The 19,582-nt window shown below is 38.7% G+C and overlaps 1 long non-coding RNA gene across 2 annotated transcripts; it reads right to left on the minus strand.

Annotated features, from left to right (window-relative positions):
* Positions 1-4,237: 4,237 nt before the first annotated feature.
* LOC116561580 lies at positions 4,238-19,284 on the minus strand. 2 transcript variants are annotated; one of them, XR_004273494.1, is made up of 4 exons: positions 13,823-19,284; positions 13,590-13,686; positions 13,111-13,161; positions 4,238-4,879 (listed from the first exon to the last, which is right to left on the minus strand). It is a non-coding gene; the product is annotated as an uncharacterized LOC116561580 (long non-coding RNA). The 2 variants fall into 2 exon arrangements; XR_004273493.1 differs by having other exon boundaries at positions 13,111-13,686.
* Between the last annotated feature and the right edge of the window lie 298 nt (positions 19,285-19,582).

Genomic DNA, 19,582 nt, shown 5'->3' on the forward strand with positions numbered 1-19,582 from the left:
CAACCTGCTCACCGCCTGCACAGGGGAGAAGGAACCTCACCCCACTCTGCTCTACACCGCTCTCCTCAGGGGGCTGTGATTCTGACCCACAGTCCTTTCTCACTGTTTAGAGTGGCTGTGGCCGGGCAGGGCTGACTCAGCCACACACATACACACACACTCTGAATAGGCAACTCTCTGAAATAGAAATCATTGATTAATTAAAGCACCTATGGGATTTTTCACAAACCAAACCAGTATTTTTATTAAAAAAATATTTGTTTCATCTTCTCATTTTTCTTTTTTTTTATCATGTGAAAAACATGCAGGATTGTTGCATAGGTACATACATGGCAATGTGGTTTGCTGCCTTCCTCCCCCTCACCTATATCTGGCATTTCTCCCCATGTTTTCCCTCCCCAACACCCCACGCTCCACTGTCCCTCCCCTAGTTTCCCCCACAGACCTCAGTGTGTGATGCTTCCCTCCCTGTGTCCATGTGTTCTCATTGTTCAACACCGCCTATAAGTGAGAATATGTGGTGTTTGATTTTCTGTTTTTGTATCAGTTTGCTGAGAATGATGGTTTCCAGATTCTTCCATGTCCCTACAAAGGACACGAGCTCATCATTTTTGATGGCTGCATAATATTCCATGGTGTACATGTGCCACATTTTCCCTGTCCAGTCTATCATTGATGGGCATTTGGGTTGGTTCCAGGTCTTTGCTATTGTAAATAGTGCTGCCATGAACATACGTGTGCATGTGTCCTTATAATAGAATGATTTATAATCCTCTGGATATATACCCAGTAATGGGATTGCTGGGTCAAATGGAATTTCTATTTCTAGATCCTTGAGGAATCGCCACACTGTCTTCCACAATGGTTGAACTAATTTACACTCCCACCAACAGTGTAAAAGTGTTCCTATTTCTCCATATCCTCTCCAGCATCTGTTGTCTCCAGATTTTTAATGATCACTATCTTAACTGGTGTGAGATGGTATCTCAATGTAATTTTGATTTGCATTTCTCTAACGATCAGTGATGATGAGCACATTTTCATATGTTTCTTGGCCTCACATATGTCTTCTTTTGAAAAGTGGCTGTTCATATCCTTCACCCACTTATGAATGGGTTTGTTTTCTTCTTGTAAATCTGTTTTAGTTCTTCGTAGATTCTGGATATTAGCGCTTTGACAGATGGGTAGATTGCAAAAATTTTTTCCCATTCTGTTGGTTGCCGATTCACTCTAATGATTGTTTCTTTTGCTGTACAGAAGCTCTGGAGTTTAATTAGATCCCATTTGTTTAGTGCTATTAAGCCTACATAGAAAGAGGCCTACTTATGTAATTGGTAAGAGTGTGAACTGATCAACTTTGTGGAAAATAATCTGCCAGTATTATTAAAATTATAATTAAATTTGTCACAGCTCAATTATACCATTTTGAGAATCGTATATGACATTAAAAAAAAACATTGGTGGGATCTATGTATATTGATGATTATTGAAAAGTCATTAGTGGTGGAAATTTTAAAGAACAGCCTTAGTATCCATCCAATAGAGAATAAAGAAATCAGAACGAATCTATAATATGAATGACTACACAACTGAAAAGAATACATTAATCTACATTAGTTGGAACTAGTAATGTCTACCTTGTATTGTAAATGGAGTAATTAAATCACTATATGATGTAGGATTTGAGAATATTCTTTAAAACAAAAGAAATCAATAAAATTCTAAAAGGACAAACTATTGAAAGCCCATCACAAAATCTAGAAATGATTTTAAAAAACTGAAAATTTGACTATGTAAAAAGAAAAGTTTTTCAAAACAACAATATGAATGAAGTAAAAGTTATGATACAGACCTTAAGAAAAAAATCAGTTATTATATGGAAATAATAAATGTGCAGAACATATAAAGAATATCACTAAATGAATTATAAAACTAGTAAAATGTATCATTATGAAAATCACAGGGAGAAATACAAATGGCCAATATACATACACAGATATGCACAATCTCACTAGTAAGTGGAGAAATCCAAATTAAAAGTAAAAATATTTTAAATCATAAAATTGGCAAACATTAACATTGATAATTTCCTGTGTAATTAAGGGTGTGGGGAAATAGAAATTCTGATACACTGATGGTAGAAGTATAAACCATTGATTTGTTTTTGGAACACAGATTTTTAATTTTCATCAAAATATTAAATATTAATTTTTGCAGCAGTATTTTATTTTTAGAAATCAATCATAAGAGGAAAAAACCACTTAACAAATGTGACAAAAAGGTGGATACACAGGCGTGCCCAGTACAGCTTTGGTAACAATAACAAATAACTGAAATTGTCATAAGCATTTCTCAGTGAAAAAGTGACCAAGTTATGGTAAAATATTCTTCTGAATAATGATGGAACTAAAATTCATAATAAGAGAGACCTATATGTGTTGATTAGCAATAATCACCAAATTAAATCTTATATGGAAGCCAATCAGGGAACAATACGCAAAGCAAGATCACATCATGGAAACATGTGCATATTTATCTGTATGTAGGTGAAAGGAGGTTTTGGGGTGGCCTGGGAGCTGGTAGGGATACATTTATTCTATAGACCTAAGAACTATGTGAATTTTTATAACAATAACAATTTTTATAACAATCGTTTTTAATTAATCACATAAGAAACACATGTGTTTAACCCTATATAGATGTATGAATATGTGGAGATAATTATTATTCTTCTAAATAACAAAATAAAACAGCAATGCAATGTCACAAATAGATAACAGTACAATATTAAATATTGTAATATCATATCCAATGTTAAAATTACATACATACACATAGATACAGGTAGGGCTGCCAACAAATGGTTTTCAAGTCTAAAACATTGTGGTAATTGTTGTAGACCTCTGTGACTATATTAGAAACCATGGAATTGTACACTGTGTGGGGGTGAAATTTATGGTATTTTAATTACATCTCAAAGTTTTATTAAAAAAAAAGTGGCTTAATATTCTAGTATTAAGTAAAAATTGGTTTTATTTAAAATATAAATTAATAATTTCCAGTAGATCCCCTTAAAAGATTATAGAAGGGATGTCCAGATCACACCCACCCCAACCTCTAGAGTTTTTGGCTATTTTCCACAGTCTTGAATTGAATGAGGTGAAGGAGGAAAAAAGTGTTTAAGAAGTTAGTGGAGAAGTTCTTAAGTTTAATTAGATCCCATTTGTCTATTTTGGCTTTTGTTGCCATTGCTTTTGGTGTTCCTGTCATTGAAGTCCTTGCCTATGCCTACGTCCCAAAAGAAACAATCACTGGAGGGAACCAGAAACCAATAGAAAGGAAAAAATTTTGCAAGCTACCCATCTGACAAAGGGCTACTATCCAGAATCTACAAAGAACTAAAACAAATATACAAGAAAAAACAACCCCATCAAAAACTGGGCAAAAGGTATGAACAGACACTTTTCAAAGGAAGACATCTATGTGGCCAACAAACATATGAAAAAATGCTCATCATCACTAGTCATTAGAGAAATGCAAATCAAAATCACATTGAGATACCATCTCATGCCAGTTAGAATGGTGATCATTAAAAAATCTAGAGACAACAGATGCTGGAGAGAATGTGGAGAAATAGGAATGCTTTTACACTGTTGGTGGGAGTGTAAATTAGTTCAACCATTGTGGAAGGCAATGTGGCTATTCCTCAAGGATCTAGAGAAAGAAATTCCATTTGACCAAGCAAACCCATTACTGGGTATATACCCAAAGGTTATGAATTGTTCTATTATAAAGACACATGCACACTATACTCATTGCGGCACTGTCTACAATAGCAAAGACTTGGAACCAACCCAAATGCCCATCAATGATAGACTGGATAAAGAAAATGTGGCACATACACACCATGGAATACTATGAAGTCATAAAAAAGGATGAGTTCGTGTCCTTTGCAGGGACATGGATGAATCTGGAAACCATCATTCTCAGCAAACTGCCACAAGAACAGAAAACCAAACACTGCATGTTCTCACTCATAAGTGGGTACTGAACACTGAGAACACATGGACACAGGGAGGGAAACATCACACACTGGGGCCTGTTGGGGGTGGGTGGCTAGGGGAGGGATAGCAGGGGGTAGGGAGATTGGGGAGGGACCACATTAGGAGAAATACCTAATGTAGGTGACAGGGGAGGATACAGAAAAACCATGTCATGTGTATACCTATGTAACAATCCTGCAAGATCTATACATGTACCCCAGAACTTAAAGTAAAAGGAAAAAGAAAAAAGAAGTCAGTGGGTGGTGACTTCCTAAAGAAGAAAAGAAGAGCTGGTGATGGTTGGGGCAGAGTGGGGAGAGATGCTCCTTTCAAATGGAAGGCTCTGGAACCTGCCAAAAGTAAGCTTAAGCCAGGACAATCTTCCTGCAGAGCCTCCAGAGAATGGCTTCAGATCCGATGCTCCTGCTGACATCCACAGATGGGGGCATCTCACTGGCTTTTAAAATCGTCAACTTTTTCTACATCAACACAAAGAAATATTGAAAAGGGGAATTCTGGTTTACAGGCACTTCATTAAATTATCCACAAACAACTTTTGAAACAAAAGCTATAAAAGTGAAACTTGGTAAAATTATCCTATGCTTAATAAATACTCTTCATGGCTCAGATACAGTTCAGGCAAACCAGCCGTGGATGTAGCCCTTGCCAGGGGGTAGTGGGGGTCCTCGTGTGCTCCAGGAGGCCTCTCTGGTGGGTCTGGCAGCTGCTCCCTTCAGTGCTGAAGCCCTGTCTTTGCTCAGCTGGGGGCATTTATTTTGCAAACCTCAGAATGTCATAAGCCCCATGAAGACATCCAAGATATTCCTTAGAGTTGTCTGAAACAAAGAAAGATCAATTATTCTAAAACCTGAGACAGAGAATTCTGATTTCAGCTGATGCTGGCTGTTCCTCATCAAGGCAGCACACACTACTGAAGAAAGTGAACATCCCTTGAAAGTGGAAGAAGAAACCCTGAGAACATCATTAAATTATAATTAAATTTTCTTATGTGAAAATAGAAAACTTTTGTATGACCTATAATTCAATGCAGTACAAAAGATGTATGGCAAATAGGAAAAAAAAATTGGCCTGGCATAACGCAAAGGTTTTAATATACTTAATATATAATGTCTCTAAAAATAGGGAAGAAAAGACTACCAACAATCCCATGTAAGCATGTCAGAGACATGAACGAACAGTTTGAAGAAAACAAAAAAGTGGCTTTTAATCTCAAAATATAAAAAAGTTCAAATTAAAACTATACTGAAGAAACCACTTCAAGACAAATTTTTAGAAATTCCACATGTAACGATGTTAGTGTGTCTGTGCACACATTATTGCTAAGAAAGCATGACTCAGCACCTGTGGGGAGGAATTTGGCAACATTTAGCAAGCTACATAAACATTTTTTAAACACTTTGTCACACTATCCAACATCTCAAAATCTATCCCAAAGTAGACTTGCAAAAATTTGAAGAATCATCCACAAGAGAATTGGCTGAAATATGGGAAAATGTAGAGCATAGTTCTAAACTCAAATCTCTATAAGAATCACAATGAAATTAGATAATACTAATAAATAATAAAAATTGTGTAAATTGAAAATTGGGAGATGTAACAAAGAGCATTATGTGAGAGCAATCTATGAGATTAGTTATTAACATCAGAAACTTGACACTTTGGGAGGCCAAGGTGGGAGGATCACTTGAGGTCAGGAGTTTGAGACCAGCCTGGCCCACATGGTGACACTCTGTCTCTATGTCTTTACTAAAAATACAAAAATTAGCCAGATGTGGTGGTACACACCTGTACTCCCAGCTACTGGGGAGGCTGAGGCGAGAGAATCACTTGAACCCAGGAGGCAGAGATTGCAGTGATTTGAGATTGTGCCACTGAATTCCAGCTTGGGCAACAGAGCAAGACTCTGTCTCAAATAGAAAAAAAACAGAAAAGAAAGGCTGAAACTTAAGTATACAGCTTAAGTTAGAAAAAATAACATCGGAAGAAATCCAAATAATGTGACGGAAGGATAACAGATGAGAAGAGAAATTAATGAAAGAGAAAATAAGGACAATAGTAGGAAGGGGAAACAGAGCCAACAGTTGTTTTTGAGAAAATTATACTATCAAGAAAAAAGAAATCACAAAAGTTTATATCAGAAATTACTAGAAAGACATAATGACAGAGGTAGCAGATATTACAAAACAGACAAACAGTGGATATTATGAACAAATTTATGCTAAGACATTTAAGATGTGTACAAAATAGATAAAATCCTAGAAGGCATAATTTTCTAAAATGAATTCATGAAGAAATAAAAATCCTAAATACTTCAATAGCCATTACATAAATTCAATTAGTAGTTAAGAAGTATCTTTCATTTCTGTCTTTCTCTCCCTTTCTTTACCCCATCTCCTCTCTCTCTCTTAGTCTCTCTCAATCTCTCTCTCTCTCTTTCTCTCTCTCTCTCACACACACACACACACACAAACACACACACACACACAGCCCTATTAGTATTATTAGCTAAATACCAAATTTACAATGGAGTTGGCATTCAAATTTGATTTAAATATTTCCATAAAATTGATAAAAGTGACTACTTTCAATTAATTTGATGAAAACACTATAATTTTAATACCAAACAAAAAAAAAATTAAGCATAGAAAGAAAAACTGTGCACCGATCTTATTCAGGAGCACTGACATAAACTCTCTAAGAGAGTAGGAGACAATGACCATGCCTCAGATTTGAAGAATCAATACAAACAATGCAATTAGTGTACAGCTCAAACAGCATATACTGAAGTGCTTAACCTTATACCTAATATTTAAAAATATTTGGAACACACAGAGCCATGGGAGTGGCTTTTGGAGATATTTTCATGAAGGAAGAAAGATTACAGCTAAGTCTAAAAATACTATTATAGTTGTTTGTTTGCTTGTTTTGTCTTGGAGAGGAGGTGAAAGTGGGAGTAAAAACAGGGAGCTTGGAGTAAGGTGGGAAAAGCGAAGAAACCTGCAAGGATGGGCTGAAGGGTGTGCTGGGAGAACAGTGAGAAATATATCTAGGGAAGAAATTGGAGATGCAGGTTTAATCCCAAGCTATCCAAAGGCATGTACTGAAGAATTAATGTGTGACTAGGAACAGGGATGTTATGAGACTTATCGTTAACCCAACAGAGGGCAGTCAGTTTCACTAATGAATGAGGACTGTGAGGACAGACAGACTGAGGGGCAGGCAGATGAAGGCAGGAATTTAACAAGAAACAGGTCCACTTGATTGTTGACAAGATGCTGTTTTAAAGTTCCATTTTGCCACACATGGAACAGCTTTTCCCTAGCCAAATTTAGTGGTATGTAATATCTTTAAACATAGGCAGATACCTAAAGTTCCCACATGAAAACCAAATTTAAACCTGCTGTGACCCACTTCAACACCATCATTGGAAGCCAGAAGTTGAGCCCTTTTCTGAGTTTAAAACCTTCATAATATTCAGCGTATTATTATTTATGTATTTATTTCCTTTGTGATAGAAATTTTGTTTCTCCCAATTTTCTATTTTATTAAAACATTGCTACATAGAAATCCCCCTTGGAAATTTCTCCTAATGTGAGAAATATTTTACATAGAAGACTCTAGAAATGGGATGAGATCCATGGGTTAGGAGAATTTTAAAATAGATAGGTCCACCAATTCCACAGAAATACAAACTACCATCAGTGATCACTACAAACAAATCTATGCACATAAACCAGCAAACCTGGAAGAAATGGATAAATTCCTGGAAGCTTAAACCCTCCCAAGACTAAACCAGGAAGAAGTTGAATCCCTGAATACACCAATAACAAGGTCTGAAGTTGTGGCAGTAATTACTAGCTTACCAACCAAAAAAGTACAGGTTCAGATGGGTTTACAGCTGAATTCTACCAGACATACAAAGAGGAGCTGGTACCATTCCTTCCAAAACTATTCCAAACAATACAAAAAGAGGGAATCCTCTCTAACTCATTTTATGAGACCAACGTCATCCTGATACCAAAACCTGGTAGAGACACAAGTTCTCACTCATAGGCAGGTGTTGAACAATGAGAACACATGGACACAGGGAGGGGAGCACTACACACTGGGGTCTGTTGGAGGGAAATAGGGGAGGGGCATGGGGAGTTGGGGAGAAACAGCATGGGGAGAAATGCCAGATATAGGTGATGGGGAGGAGGGCAGCAAATCACACTGCCACGTGTGTACCTATGCAACAATCTTGCATGTTCTTCACATGTACCCCCAAACCTAAAATGCAATAAAATAAAAAAAGAAAAAAAAAAAAGAAAACTTCAGTCCAATATCCATGATGAACATAGATGCAAAAGTCTTCAATAAAATACTGGCAAACCAAATGCAACAGCACATTGAAAAGCTTCTCAATCATGATCAAGTAGGCTTCATCCCAGGGATGCAAGGCTGGTTCAACATACGCTGCCGGGCGCGGTGGCTCAAGCCTGTAATCCCAGCACTGTGGGAGGCCGAGGTGGGTGGATCACGAGGTCAAGAGATCGAGACCATCCTGGTCAACATGGTGAAACCCCGTCTCTACTAAAAATACAAAAAATTAGCTGGGCATGGTGGCGCGTGCCTGTAATCCCAGCGACTCAGGAGGCTGGGGCAGGAGAATTGCCTGAACCCAGGAGGCGGAGGTTGCGGTGAGCCGAGATCGCGCCATTGCACTCCAGCCTGGGTAACAAGAGCGAAACTCCGTCTCAAAAAAAAAAAAAAAAAAAAAAATACGCAAGTCTAAAAACGTAATTCACCACGTAAACAGAACCAAAGACAAAAACCACATGATCACCTCCATAGATGCAGAGAAGACCTTCTACAAAATTCAACAGCACTTTATGCTAAAAACTCTCAGTAAACTAGGTATTGATGGAACTTGTCTCAAAATTATAAAAGCTATATATGACAAACCCACAGCCAATATACTGAATGGGCAAAAACTGGAATCATCCCTTTTGAAAACTAGCACTAGACAAGGATGCCCTCTCTCATCATTCTTACTCAATATAGTATTGGAAGTTCTAGCCAGAGCAATTAGGCAAGAAAAAGAAATAAAGTGTATTCAATCAGGAAAAGAGGAAGTCAAATTGTCTCTATTTGCAGTCGACATGATTGTGTATTTAGAAGACCACGTTTTCTCAGCCCAAAATCTCCTTAAGCTGATAAGCAACTTCAGCAGTCTCAGGATACAAAATTAATGTGCAAAAATCACAAGCATTCCTCTACACCAATAACAGACAAACAGAGAGCCAAATCATGAGTGAACTCCCATTCACAGTTGCTACAAAGAGAATAAAATACCTAGGAATACAACTAACAATGGATGTGAAGGACCTCTTCAAGGAGAACTACAAACCACTGCTCAATGAAATAAGGACACAAACAGATGGAAAAACATTCCATGCTCATAGTTAGGAAGAATCAATATCAGGAAAATGTCCATACTGCCCAAAGTAATTTATAGATTCAATGGTATCCTCATTAAGCTACCATTGACCTTCTTCACAGAACTGGAAGAAAACCACTTTAAACTTCATATGGAACCAAAAGAGAGCCTGAATAGCCAAGACAAACGTAAGTACAAAGCACAAAGCTGGAGACATCATGCTACCTGACTTCATACTATATTACAAGGCTACAGTAATCAAAACAGCATGGTACTGGTACCAAAACAGAGATATAGACAAATGGAACAGAAGAGGGGCTTCAGAGGTAACACCATACATCTACAACCCCTGATCTTTGACAAACCTCACAAAAACAAGCAATGGGGAAAGGATTCCCTGTTTAATAAATGATGTTGGGAAAACTGGCTTGCCATATGCAGAAAGCAGAAACTGGACCCCTTCCTTACACCTTATACAAAAGTTAACTCCAGATGGATTAAATATTTAAACATAAAACCTAACACCATAAAAACTGTAGAAGAAAAACTAGGCAAAACCCTTCAAGACGTAGGCATAGGCAAGGATTTCATGACGAAAACACCAAAAGCAATGGCAACAAAAGCCAAAATAGACAAATGTGATCTAATTAAATTTAAGAGTTTCTGCACAGCAAAAGAAGCAATCATTAGAGTGAACTGGCAACCAATAGAATGGGAAAAAGTTTTTGCAATCTATCCATCTGACAAAGGGCTAATATCCAGCATCTAGAATGAACTAAAGCAGATTTACAAGAAAAAAAGAAACAAATCCATTCAAAAGTGGGTGAAAGATAAGAACAGACACTTTCCAAAAGAAGACATATATGAGGCCAACAAACATATGAAGAAAGGCTCATCATCACTGGTCATTAGAGAAATGCAAATCTAAACCACACTGAGATACCATCTCATGCCAGTTAGAATCATGATCATTAAAAAATCTGGAGACAACAGATGCTGAAGAGGATGTGGAGAAATAGGAGCGCTTTTAAACTGTTTGTGGGGGTGTAAATTAGTTCAACCATTGTGGAAAACAGTATGGCTATTCCTCAAGGATCTAGAAATAGAAATTCCATTTGACCCAGCAATCCCATTATTGGGTATATACTCAAGGATTATAAATCGTTGTATTATAAAGACACATGCACAAGTATGTTCATTGCAGCACTGTTTACAATAGCAAAGACCGGGAATCAACCCAAATGCCCATCAATGAGAGACTGGACAAAGAAAATGTGGCATGTATACACCATGGAATACTGTGCAGCCATAAAAGAGGATGAGTTCATGTCCTTTGTAAGGACATGGGTGAATCTGGAAACCATCATTCTCAGCAAACTGACACATGAACAGAAAACCAAATATCACATGTTCTCATTCATAGATGGGTGTTGAAGAATGAGAACACATGGGCACAGGGAGGGGAATGTCACAAACTGGGGTCTGTTGGGGAGTGTGGGGCTAGGGGACGGACAGTGGATGTTGGGAGGATGGGGTGGGATAACACTGGGAAAAATGCCTGATGTAGGTGATGGTGGGATGGAGACAGCAAACCACCAAGGCATGTGGTAACCTAAGCAACAATCCTGTACGATCTGTACATGTACCCCAGAACTTAAAGGACAATTTAAAAAAAGCAGGCAGAAAGTGAGACACACATGGTTTTGGTAAAAACTGAGAAATAGATCATTAACCCATCTATATGGTGTGTTTAATAAAAACAACTTTTAAAACAAAAACAAACAAACAAAAGATAGGTCCTCCAAATTGCCCTCTTACAAATCATAGAAATTCACATGCTTCCAGCAGTTACAGCAATGGGTGTTACCACCCCCATCCTCATCAGCACTGAATGTTAAGCACGAAAATGTGTGTCCTTAACTGAAATGTCCCTTAACTGTGTGTCCCTTAACTGAAATGATTGGTACCAGAAGTGATTCAGATTTGGGTTTTTGCAGATTTCATAATATTTGCATTATATATACTTAGTGATTGAGAATTCCAAATCCAAAAATTTGAAATCTGAAATCCTCCAGTGAGCATTTCCATTTAGAAGCTGAAAATGTTTTGGGTTTTAGAGCATTTTGGATTTCAGATTTTTGGATTTGGAATGCTAACCTGTATTAAACATCTAACAACCTGAAAGACACAAAACACACCTCAGTTTTTTATTTTGCTTCATTCTGGGCTTTAAAAATTTCTGTGCCAATGTTCATGCTGTGTGTGAAATCCTGCTCACCCCCAAACAGGTCCAGCCCAGGTGATAACTCTGCTGTGAAGTCTTTCCCATTCTCATGGGGAACACTATTTATTTACTTCCTGATACCCAAAAAGAACAGTGCAAATATTCCTCTCACTTGCATTGTGACTTTTTAAAAAATGTTTTTATGTGGAGCTCATTCTCTAATCCTTTATTCCTTATTTCACTGTACAGATTAGGTGCAAATATTATTTGGTTCGATGACTGAATGATACCATCAAGAAAACCTTAATCCTCCCAGGAACCTTAAAAATAAGGTACAATCATAATATTTTTATATTGATTCAAGGGATTTGTCTAAGATCACAATTCAATTCAGTATCCAAGCATTCTGACTCTCAAATCTGTGCTGCTGAGCACTGTGCTATGTATAAATGTCATAGATCATAAGAAATAGAAATACCTGAGTGCAGAAATGTCCTCTGTATTTACACACTTTGGTGAGCATTAGGAAATGGGGCTGCTGAAATTGAGATGAGCTTGGAAGGTCAAAAGGAAGCATTCTGTTACCCCAGTGAAGTAAACATTGTGGTTTGCTCATTCTAACATGGAAAAAAAATTCTAATGTATTTATCCTTTAATTAACTCTTCCAAAAGAAGAAGCAGGAAGGCAGCTGCAATTAAAGGCTCAAATGGAAGTATTTTTACCTAATGGAAGAGTTGCCCATTTTGGGAAACTGTGCTAGAAGGACCCAAACAATGCTGATGATAATTATCAGGATGATAAGTAATCTGGGAAGGCAACAAAGTGATGTAAATCTTAGACAAGTCATCATAGGCGACTCCATTGTGCTTCAGTGCTTGCATTCACTCTTGTGCTATTTTCTTACTTTTACCAAACAAAACATAGCTCCTTGACATCCCATGAACCCATGCTATGCCTAATGAGCATCAGTTAGTAAAATGCCCATGACTAGTAATCTTCACCTATACAATTATTCATTCATAAAATAGTTCAAATGTAAGCAATGAATGTATTGAAAAGTACATAATACATTGATTAGAAAAAACACTATTAAAAAGACATTATTTTTATGATAAAAGAGATTACCATTTTTGTACTTTTTCACTAACAGAAAACTAAGCTTACATAGGTGAATTCTAAAAACTTCTAATTCAGAATGCTGAGTAAATTGGCCAAAAATGCTAACCTACCCATTTCAATATTACAGGATTCATACAGATAGAAATAACGGAATAAAATACTGGTAAGCAGTATAGTCCTATCTGTGGTTCCTGAGGTCCAGGGAGAATGAGTTCACCACCTTCCCACCTCACACTAGCCAATGTTTTTTCCATGAGTAATCAAAACAGCAGAATTTACTTACCTGTTCATAAAAGATCATCACTTCTGTGTGTTCTCCTGAAATAGGTGGTGGCTGGGTGAAAAGGGGGACAGCATTAGGGCAGGAGATGGGGGCTCTAGCATCTTGAGTGAGCTTCTGAAACCTCTGCAGCTTCCAGCCACTAAATGGGATAAGCCATGGAAAGCTTTAGCCCAATGCCCAGAACAAAGTCAGGGTTCAGTGCATGGCCTGCTCTCCTCATTTTTCTGTCATCAGCAGCTGTGTCCTGTGCCTCCCACCCACTGGGCTCTGCTCTTCCCATAGCATGTGGAGTAGCCCCCAGAGCCTGGCCTCCAGCTGCCCTCCAGGCCTTGTTTCCTCTCACTCTGCCACGGGCTCCTCACCGACCCGCCTTGCTCCTGGGTGTCCTCAGAAAACACCATGTACTCAACTGCATGCAGCCTCACTGCTCCTTCCCCGGAGTGCCACAGGGCTCACCTCTTCAGAAGGACCCCACATACCTGGAGGAAGGACACTCCCTTCGCTCACTCTCCTCTAATTTTTGTAGCAGCTTTCCTTCCTTCTGCTCAGTGCAGCACACGCTGATGAATCCTCCATCTTCCCCACAAAGACAGGAATAGCATGAGCAGCAGAGAGTAGATACTCAATGACAGAAAATACAGTCATCGATTTATCATTTAAATTTATCAAATTTATCATCAATTAAATAAAATGTATGCTAAAGGTCACATACCTCCTATGAGACCACTGTATCTTCTGCCTCCTGAATTTCAGTCCGGCACCTTCCACAGCAACCTGTCATCCCTTAGCACCATTCCTCTCTTATTGCCTTGGTGCAGAGCCAGGACCATGGCCAGGTAAGGCCTTGGGACTGTCCCTCCCCAGCTACCTGTGAAACAATCATGTCACCAACAAAGCACAGCCTTACCAATTGGTAGTCAGTGCCTCCCAACACCTATGTCCCTGCAAAGGTGGCAGAACCCCTTCAAGATTGGTCTTCCCAGGCATTGCACCTCTAGGTGATAGGGCATGTCCTTACCTCAGGCCTGGGTGCCCAGTCTATCCCATCCAATAAGAGAGCTGTGGAGAAGGAAAGACTCCAGTTTAAGGGGAGATTACTGGGGTTCCTACTTCCATCCTGCCCCAATGGGAAGGCTGTTAAAGAAACAGCAAGTGTAAAGCTGGGATGATAGAACGTGTTTTCATTATTTAAACCAATAAACTCCACAGTTTGGAACAACAAAAAGAAAAATGGTACATCCAAGCCATATTATTTTTATCACACTTAGCTAAAATATCACTTTATCAATAGGACCATTTTTTAAAAGAGTCAAGATCCAATTGTTTTTCTGTTAGAATATTCACCAACATTCCTTTTCACCTGATTCATTCAATTTTTAAAGAACTCAAAATTGAATAGCAAGTGTAGCAAGACAATGAATGAACTGCAGCTATGCACAGCCACATGGCTGACTGTTCCAAACTTATTATGAGCAAAAGCCTCCGGAAATCAAGGAATACATCCTGAGTTATTCTATTTAAAATAAGTGCAAACTAAAAAGGAGCAAACTTTAGCACACGAAGTTGTAGTGGTTATCTTTGGAAACCAAGGACAGTTTTCGAGTACAGGTAACTTCTATTTTTTGACCTGACTTGTAGTTACATGGGTGCTCATCTTGTGATAAATCACAGAGCTGTATTATTTAGGTTTCATGTATTTTCTGTATGTATGTCATACTTCAGATTTTTAAATGTTTCACAAAATACTATGACAATATATGGTCTATTGAAAATGCAGGAGAAAAAGGAGACTCTGTGGTCCATTCTTTCTATCTGTCACCTGCCAGCCCCTGGCTTTAGGCCCAGGTTGCTCTAGCTGTCCTGGGTTGACTGAACTCTTGCAGCAGCCTCTTGGAATGAGTACCTTCCCCGACTCTGTCCCTTGGTAACATCGGCCCATCCTTAACAGCTGCAATTGATAAACTCATCTGTGTTAGCGTGTGGATGATTCATCTGTTTCCTCCTTTATGTGATGTATATAGGGACATCTGGACAGTGCATTTGCCTGTCAGAACAGGTAATAATTTCATCCCTCATGAAAAACACAAATGGAGTTTTTTGAATATGTGGTTGAACATCAGGAGTGTGAGCAGAAGTCAGGTACAATCAGAGACACTTCAAAGGAAGAAAACTATTTCATTTAAAAATAGGGCCCTAGTTTTTGTATGTGGAAACAGAACCTAAATAACTTCTCCTTTCTCTTACCCTACTCTAGCACTCTGTAGTTAGTTTCACTGGAACCAACCACTGAAGCCTCTAATCCACTTCTCCATCGGCACTTCCCCAGGAGAATTCTAGGCAGAGCCCAGGGGCCCCTCGGCAACCCCCTGTGAGAAGGAGCTCTCTCTCTCTCTCTCTCTGACACCTGTTTCTGGACCTTAGTGTGGAAGTCCATGGAGAAGGGGTGCTGCTGCTACTGAGGTTATAGGTCAGAGGCTCATGAGAGAGGCCACCCTGACCTCCTAGTCCTGAGGCCAGCAGAGGGTGCAAGCACTGGCTAATGGCTGTATGCTATGACTTATGAGGCATAAATACAAACCAAGCAAGTATTTTGTTGATTTCCCAAGAAAGCTTCTATTTTCTTCACTAATCATAATGATGGCAGAAAGTTCATTTCCAGGAATATTTTCAATAATTGATGTTACCCGATGAGTAAATTAAACTATTACAAACAAACTGATTCCAGAGCAGTGAAAGTCAATTCAGTTCTCTAGCTGTCTCATGGGGACCAAGAAGTGGCAGTGCATATTCAAATACCTACACAGACAGAAATGTCACCAGATGCAGCTAGTCCATCTTATCCAATTCACATTTACCTCATTATACCTCAACCTCCAGTACCCTCTGCCATACTCTATGGACTTCCTCCAGTCCAAGCCACTCACCAAAACGGGACACCCATACCCAAATGACTCTAAAAATCCAGCAGGGAGGTTGAAGAGTGAGGTGAGCAGAGCAGCAAACACACCAAATATCCCTTCCTTTGACTGCTGCACAAACTCTTCTGTCCCTCTGGTCTTTTCTAGTTTTTCATGTTTCCTCACACCTTAGAAACATTCCTCAGAGTTCATACCTTGAAAGAGAGGCCCTTGGTTCATGGCTTGCCTGTGTACAGAATGGGGTTGATCATCCCTGGCTTCCCTGTGAGGAACATGAGCAGCAGCTTCAGGAACTCCCCACTAATGCAGGCAACCTTCATGTGAGACTCCTCCATGCCTCATAGGCAGTGCTGTACAATACACTGCCAGGAACACACAATACACTCATGAAATGACCAACCACAGGGGATTTTAAAGGTGAGTGTCCCTACCAAGTGTTTACTAATACAGTAAGAAATGGTGTCATGGCTGCTGGAAAACAATGGACTTTGACATTAAACATGGACTTGACTTCCTGGTCCTCTTAGGTGAGTGTTTCACCTCTAGAATGTCAGATTTCTCATCTCCAAAGCAAGGTTACCTCTTGCAAGTCCTAGAAGAAAACCACAGGCTAATCTTCCTCAGGAGCACAGATGCAATAAACAGAGTAGAAGTAGAAAGCACTGATCTTTAAGTCAATTTCAAGAACCAAAACCAAACCAAAGAAAACTAGGCAATCAGTGTATTGTGCAAGATGACATGGCATATTGCTAAAGCTTTTCAGTGTTTTTAAAATATTAGGGGAAAAACAAGCTCTGGGAATGGCTGCTAGAGAAATATTTATGAGAGATGTCATACTAAAACCAAATATTAAAGGGTAGACAACTTTTTTTTTTTTACCTCTTGTGTAAGTGGTGGAAATATTCTAGTAAGCTTGTTATGAAGCACAGAATCCTGCCTGCCTGACTGAGCTGGAGGGGGCGTTGGGGGATAGCAGTCCACAGTGTTGGAGCAAGTGGGCTTGATGCTTATCACAGTCAATCAAGGTCAACTTATGAACACTTTAATATGTGACTAGGAAGAACAAGGGTGTCTGGAATCCATTATCACCTCAGGAGTTGGCACCGAGTTCCATGGTTGGATGATGAGTGGATGGACAGAGAGATGGACAGGTGGATAAGTGGGTAGGCTTGACATGAGTTAATGTTCTTGGCTTCTGGGAAGAAGAATTTTTAAAGTTTCCATTTTCTACAATCTAAACAGCTTCCTCAGAAGTTGAATTTAGTAGCATTTAAAAATCATTAAACCAAGACAAACATACAGAGTTCCTACATGTAACCAAATGCAGGCCAGATATTACCTACATTGCACTACAGCAGAGGCAGGATTGGACCCTGGCAGTCTGACACCAACACCTGTGTTCTTCTGCACTGTGCCATAGGAGACAAAAACATTTCAAAAGAAATACAGACCAGGATGGTCTTGATCTCTTGACCTCGTGATCCACCCGCCTCGGCCTCCCAAAGTGCTGGGATTACAGGCGTGAGCCACCATGCCCGTCTCAAAAAAAAAAAAAAAAAAAAAAAAAATACAGACTAGAATATGTATGTGCTATGTATTTACACACACTGATGACAATCAGGAATTGAGGCTAACGACATCTGGGCTTTGAGTCATATAAATAGGCTGGGAAAGTTGCATTTTACTACCGTATTGAAAGAAACGACTTATTTCTCACTCCAGCAGGAAAAGTGTTTTTCAGCATTCACTTACCTGCTCATTGACTCTTTTACTATAGACGGGGAGATGATAGGCAGGAGAATAGCCCCAAATGGAGGCCCAAGGTAATAAGCAATTGACTCAATGTAATGGAAGAGTGCAACATTCAGAGATATCTGTACTAATGGAACCCACATGATGTGGGTGAGAGCTATTAGGATGAGAAATAACCAGGGAATGCAATTAAATATTCAAGTATTAAACAGAACACAATTGAAATCTCCATTGCACTTGAGTTTTTGAAGTGATTCTTGCAGTCATCATTGCCTTTCCCAAACAAAGCAAGCTACTTCATTTCACATGAACCTGTGCCACGAGGAACGGTGATCAGTTTGTAAAATGTCAAGAAAGCAACTGTTTGTCTATATTAGTCACAATATTTTATCTATGTTTTTCAATTTTTTATCTAGGTATTTCAATTAAACATGTGTAAATTCTACAGTTCAAATGTTAGAAATTATTATCTAGTACGATATTCATAATATATCAATAAGCAATAACTGCCACATTACTTCTCTTAAGAATTATTTGATGAAAAAAGCAGATTCTCATTCTTGGATTTTTCTCAGTTTGCACACATTACTTATTATGACAGTCCCATGTCCATCAGACATGTGCCCAGCAGAAGGCCAGGAACTGCAAGCTTTTCTTATTAACTTAGATTTCTAAATGTATTACATATTTATGGTTAGAAATTACTCTAAATATTTGAAAGAGTTTGAAGGAAGTTTTCCTTCCACTCCCAACTCCCAAACACCAAGTCAGCATTTTTGTTTGCATATCATCCCTGCATTGCATGTGCAAATACAAACATGCACCAGAAGCACATGCTTTTTCATGGTTATATTTATACAAAGTCTTCTGTAGCTCTGCATATATCACTGGTCAATGCATCTCAGCTACCATTCTGCATTTCAATTGTAAATCCATCTCATTATATAAGACCTATAAAGTAATCTTGCTATTTAAACCATGCTACAGTGAACAGCCTTTTCTGTGTCACTCCTGGCGCCCATGCATGAATGTATCTGGTGAAGCATTCCTGGAAGTGGGATGGCTAGAAAGTTACATTATCTTTAACCCTGGCAGAATGAAACTGCCTTCTGAAGAGGTCATGTGAGTCAACAACACCCTGGCCATAATTTTGGATTTGTGTTTCCTTCTAAGTTTAATCTATGTGACATGAGTCCTAAAGGCACTGAGTATTGCAGTCTCAGGGGCACAGCTCAAATTACAATTTTATTACTTCACAAAATTTCAATAGGTTAGTATCCTCTGTTTGTAAATGTTAAAAGGAAGCATTACAAAATATTACAATTCAAAATGATAGACATATTAATTTTTTTTTAAGAGACAAGAGTTTTGCTCTGTTACCCAGACTGGAGTGCAGTGGTGTGATCAGTGAAACCTCCGCCTCCTGGTTCAAACAATTCTCATGCCTCAGCTCCCTGGGTAGCTGGAATCACAGGCATGTGCCACCACATCCAGCTGATTTTATATTTTTAGTACAGAAGGGGTTTTGCTATGTTGGCCAGGCTGGTCTCAAACTCCTGGCCTCGAGTGATCTGCCTGCCTCAGCTTCTCAAAGCGCTGGGATTACAAGCATGAGCCACTGTGCCCAGCTATATTAATGTTTTTAAATGGAAAATGTGTGCATTCCTTAGGATTAAATAAGCTACCACCAATGACTTATCTGCTGGAGATGCCTAATGGTGTGCTGAATTTTATTATGAAAATTGACATGATTAGAATAAGATGAAATTTCTTTTTTTTGTTACAATTTAAAAATAAAAGGC

This window comes from Sapajus apella, unplaced genomic scaffold, assembly GCF_009761245.1.
Source record: "Sapajus apella isolate SASKATOON/1434 unplaced genomic scaffold, GSC_monkey_1.0 scaffold29, whole genome shotgun sequence".
Taxonomy (NCBI): domain Eukaryota; kingdom Metazoa; phylum Chordata; class Mammalia; order Primates; family Cebidae; genus Sapajus; species Sapajus apella.